General features: G+C 40.7%; 1 long non-coding RNA gene across 1 annotated transcript; it reads left to right on the top strand.

The window, feature by feature from the left end:
• Positions 1-2,267: 2,267 nt before the first annotated feature.
• Positions 2,268-2,949, top strand: LOC108874371 (uncharacterized). Its single transcript, XR_001959666.2, has 2 exons — positions 2,268-2,653; positions 2,842-2,949. It is a non-coding gene; the product is annotated as an uncharacterized LOC108874371 (long non-coding RNA).
• The last annotated feature ends 2,389 nt before the right edge of the window (positions 2,950-5,338 follow it).

The following is a 5,338-nucleotide window of genomic DNA, read 5'->3' as shown; positions in this document are numbered from 1 at the left end:
GTTGCAACAGAAGAACAGGTCTACGGCTCATCTAAATGTAAGTATGTCCACTAGTTTGTTTTATCTGAAGACTTACATAATGCATCATGACTAATATATTTACTTTGCCTGTTACTGTCTTTTAAGGCCAACGCTCATGGCAAAGACACCATCATCTTCCCCCTATGGGTACCGGGGCATTTTCAACTGTGTGTAAGTACTGACCATTTTACATTTCATACTCTTAAAGAGTGAATTGAGCCAGTAGACAAATACCAAAGACGTGCTTGTAAGGTTAAAAGAAACTGCAAATGCCTTGGTGTATGGCTTTTCACTGAAAGCAAAAGCTGTCTTCCATAGGTTATGAACGTAGCACGCAAAGAAATGTACTTACTCGACCCATTGCTGTCGGCGTCCAAGTCAGGATTTGGAGGATACCTGCCCAGTCCTAAGGTTGGCCATTGATTTGTCATGATACTGTAGATCTGATTTAATTTGTCAAGTTCCTATGATCTTTACGCTTGTTTTAGGTTGCCGGCCCAGTGACCCTTTTTTAGGTCTCTTAAGCAACGTTCCCTTGACCACTGACTTGTCCCTGTTACTGTGTTGATTTTTTTGCCATTGATAAATGTTGAATAGTTTGTGCATTCATTTTACATATCACTAAAATGATGACTAAATGTGAGTGTACAATGTAGTGACACAAGTAAACCTTTTCTTTGCAGAAAAAATGTCTCTCCGGGCTCTGTAAATGTAGTATGCCATTTGGCCTGATTTAAATGCTGCAATTGGCATCACCGGCGTGAACTGATTCGTTGACTTGTCATTAACACTTTATTCTCCTAAATGGACAGGAGTGTAAGCCAGACCATTTTATCAAGGCCAGTGGACGGAAAAGACGGGCAGGGACTTGAAGGTATTGACATACCGGTCTAAAGTAGCACAGTTTACCTTAGCCACACTGATGAAAGTATTCATGATGCCGTGTCCTTGCAGGGCTTTCCAAAGCAGCCCTTCGGAAACGACTGTGGCATTTTCATGCTGAATGGTAAGTCATAAAGTTCTGCTGTGCTGTTTGTTTGTTCATTTGCTTGTTTTTCTTGCTACAGGTTTACCCATGCAGTTATCATTGGGGTTATTTACAATTACAGGCTTACAAATGTCAATCGGAAGCTAATGCTATTTTCTTTCTTTCTTCAGTCTGCCCTCTACTTGGTCTTGGATGGTCAATTTGATTATTCCGTGGTAAGTAAATAGCTACACAGATTTCACGTAACATACATTTCAATGTAATGCAGAGCTAAACTGAGCCGCTGAACCAAACTACTATTTCAGCACGATATGCCAGTGTTGCGCAGATGGTGGTGCCTGTTGCTCCTCGAGAACCATGGCCTAGACAGGTGAAAATAAACTAAATTCATGTGTGTGTGGTGCATGTTTCTTGCCTCACTGCCTTCCGTAAGCATAAAACATGTTTTGTTTTGTTCTTTTTGTGTCTTTGTTTGTTTTTTAGTCACGGTAAAGTATTTGCGCACTGGACAAGAGAATGCCAAGCACTCCTCACTGGAAAACACTCACCCATCTTCAGGTTGAAGAGGAAAAGGGATGAAATGTAAGAGACACACACACCACACAACACACACACACACACTCACTTCTTTTGTCAACTTGTATATATCTGAAAACATGAATACTGGTTAATGATCACTGTGAAATTGTTTTTGTGAAAACATTTTGGATTATGACTGTATTGTTTATGTCAAATGATTATAAAATAAATAAAATAAAAAACAAAAACAGGACACATTTTTGAACACATTGGGGACTAAAATGGCTTTAAGAACCCCCTGAGATTGAATGGCATCACTGAGACACGGAATTGGCGGCAGACACATGGACGCCAATCAACACACATGTAGAACACCAGTCAACACAACTATATTACTCTGAGCTCTTCTGGGGTACTTGATGCAGGCATTTAACAGATATTTTTACATCACTTTGGCTATGCAAGGCTCTGACTTGCACAACACTGACACAGTGCAACTCAGGACCTCAAAAAGCCCCACTCCATTTTGTTCTCCACCCCTTAAGTTTTTTTTTCCTAACGAGGCGCCGTTGGCTGCCTGCTGACCTACTCTATCCCATTAGTATATCGAAGGAAACCCGCTCGGTAAAGGAGAGGGAGCAGTTCAACAGGGCCAGGAAGATTGTGGAGAGGATCACTGCAGACCAACTGCGATCTTTGGTGAAAAAACTACTACCAGCGCTGCACCATCCTCCCTGGAAAGTCTTTCCCCCACCCGTGCAGTCAGGCACGAGTCAGGAGTATCCAAGAGACCCAGGAGTATCCAATCCACCAGGTCAATTAACTGAGTTTCCCACCAAGCTTTCATACTCTGGAACACCCACCACAGATTCTTCATTTTTAACTTCACTTTTCTACGTTTTCATGTTTTTTTTTTTGTTTGTTTTTTTGTTTTTTTTGGTGTGTGTGTTTTTGGTTTTTCTTTTCTCCTTTTTCTTTTTTAAATGTATATAATACATTACAACCCAGCTACAGTCATTGATTGAAGCTTTTCTTATCAGTGCTGAACATGACCGTAACACTCTTGTCCTCAATCACAGCTCTTCATCCTCTGTGGGCCACACAGGCCAGGAAAATCTCTCAACGGTAAGTACTAACTGTACTTTTCCTGAACATTTCTCTTTATTAATGACTGTATACTGCCAGGAGACAACTGTATTGTAATTTGGTGCTGCACAAATTCTGTCTGTAGTCTGGGAGACAGGCCACAAATCTTCCAGAGTTAGGAATGCCATGTTATTCACCAATGTATTCTCTGTGTTTCCTGTCTGCAGAGTGAGTTTGATGTAGCCCCAGATGCAAATCTGGCCACGAATCTCACAGCATTGGCAGATATCAGCCAGGATCTCATTGCCATCCCTGCTGAAGAACTGTTTACATCCCCAGCAAACACAAGAGGTTAATATCAATGTAGTAACCAACTAACTGTGCATTGTCCCTGCGCAGTCTGCGTTGTCTCCAGGCCTGTGAATCCGCTCCTTGTTACTGACTTTAACAACAATAATTGTAAACGTTTTGACATGAGAGGACCATAATTATTCTTTTCACTTCTGAATGAACTTCATATAACTCACCCAGACCAATTTGTACAATTAATCTTTGGTGTTTCCTGTCAGCAGTGTGATTTGTCAGAGGAGATAGATGCCCTGCTGGCTTCTCTTTTAGATGGTGAAACACATATTCCAGCAAACACCGGATGTGAACACTTTCAGGGTAACAGAAAATGAATAATTTTATTAATAATAACTTGATTTTATACAGCGCTTTACCTAAGGTCATTTTGCTTTGCATGGTGGCATGTGTGTGTGCGTACACATGTGTTTGAGTGTTTGTGTGTGTGTGGGGGTCTCTGAAAAGATGTTCTTTTGACTGTTCAGGCCTTGTGAATGCCATTTTAGTTTCACCAGAGCAACTTTCACATGTCCTCTGTGTTTCTGTTTTTTTTAGCCCCGTCTTGAAACCATCAATTTTGAACAGTGGGATGGCCTTTGAAATCAAGACTGATCTCATCCACCTGCTCCTCCTCCTCATCATCACCATTCACCCACTTCTACACAATCTGCATCTTGCACAATTAATTTTCAGTATTACTTTTTGCACTTTACATCCCACTCGTATGCACATTGTCTTATATCTTATTTTTATTATTTGTATATTATGTTGATATGTGCCGATGCGTGTGTATTGTATTTTCTATTGGCTTTTTTGTACAGAAAGTTTACCTTTATTTTTTATTTACTTATTTCTGTTTCTATTTATTTGTAAGTAAATAAAGACACAAGTTCAAAACAAAGTTCTTCGGTTTGGATAGAAAAGGTTGTCTTCCAGTAACTCCAGCCGTTTCTGTCTGAGAATGAGATGTTAGACATCTTCTAGTCTGTATTAATACCTGGACTTGTATATAGGACATACAGCTAGATAGTATTGCATTATAAAGGACTAAAGTGTTATTAATGCGTTAAAAGCATCCACTCTTCTGAAGTGTTACCAACACACACACACACACACAAATCTTTTGTCAACTTCTATTTATTTAAGAGCGTGACTGCTGGTTGATGATTAGTGTGAACAAGTTTTGTGTAACCATGGAGGGTGTTACTCCATCAGAGTGTGGTGCCTCCATTTTGCCTCCCAAAGATTACAGGCCCACATAAGGGCTTTGCTCGTGCCTATGACACATAGCGCAAGACTGCAGCCTGACACGAAATTGGTGAACCGATAAAACATCTGCGTTTGACATTAAGTAAATTGTCCGAATTAAAACCACAAGGGCGAAAGTTTCTTTTGAACGTTAAATGCTATGTATGACACACAACCCACTCAGGTGTGAATGTCTCCCTCTCAAACAGGCATCTTCATATATGGAGCCTGTTCTATGTCAGCTCTGCTGCTTAGGGTCCCAGAGTAGAGAGAGAGGCCCACGTATAGGAATTTCTCATGCAGCATATGTCATATAGTGCAAGACTGCCACCCTGTGGCAATATTGGTGAACTGGTAGTGAAATTCTGCTAAGATATATAATTTTTGTTTTTGTTTGTATTTGTTTTTTTCTCCCCAATAACTCACCAAATATACACACAAGTCTGAGCCTACAATATATTCTTTTTAACAACAAGTTTATTCAGTGGGAAAATTAAGTATTGAACAACCTACAATTATGAACAATGAAAAGATTTATGAACAAATATTTTTAAAAATTAAACATGTGGATCAAGGGTTTTCTTTTTGGGGTGGGGGGGGCATCATACGCTGCCTTTGGCGTTTGAATGCATTAAAGCCTCTTGAAGGTATATTATTTTGTGAGCACTTTTTAATGTACTCTTGAAAGGCAATCATATGCGATTTTGTTGGATCTTGGTCAATGAAGGCTTTCTCTTCTTGCCTCCAATGCTTTCCAGCGCTTTCAACCGAACCCGCACCCCTTACATTTTCATCAGTTCTCGCTGGGGTCTGGGGTGGTGGAGACAGAGGGTCGCTGATGCTGGCTGAGCATGAAAGAGTGGAGCTGGGTGGCACTACATCATGCCCACTGTCCACATCCATCTGGTCATCTGCGCTTGAAGAGGGTGGTGGGCTGGGGCTTGGTAGAAGGCTTCTGGGCTTTTTAATTGGTGTCAGTCGGATTTTCTTCACCGCATCAAGTTTTTGATTTAGAGCTTTTGTTCCAGGATCAACCGAGTCTTCATCATCCATTGTTGAGGTTTGTGGCCGTGGTACACTGGGTTGTTTAATTGGTGTCAGTCTCATTTTCTTGTATTCAGAAAATGCAGC

This window comes from Lates calcarifer, unplaced genomic scaffold (genome assembly GCF_001640805.2).
Source record: "Lates calcarifer isolate ASB-BC8 unplaced genomic scaffold, TLL_Latcal_v3 _unitig_5323_quiver_1392, whole genome shotgun sequence".
Taxonomy (NCBI): Eukaryota; Metazoa; Chordata; class Actinopteri; family Centropomidae; genus Lates; species Lates calcarifer.
Note: the sequence above shows the minus strand (reverse complement) of the source record. Positions and strands in the feature narration are given on the sequence as shown.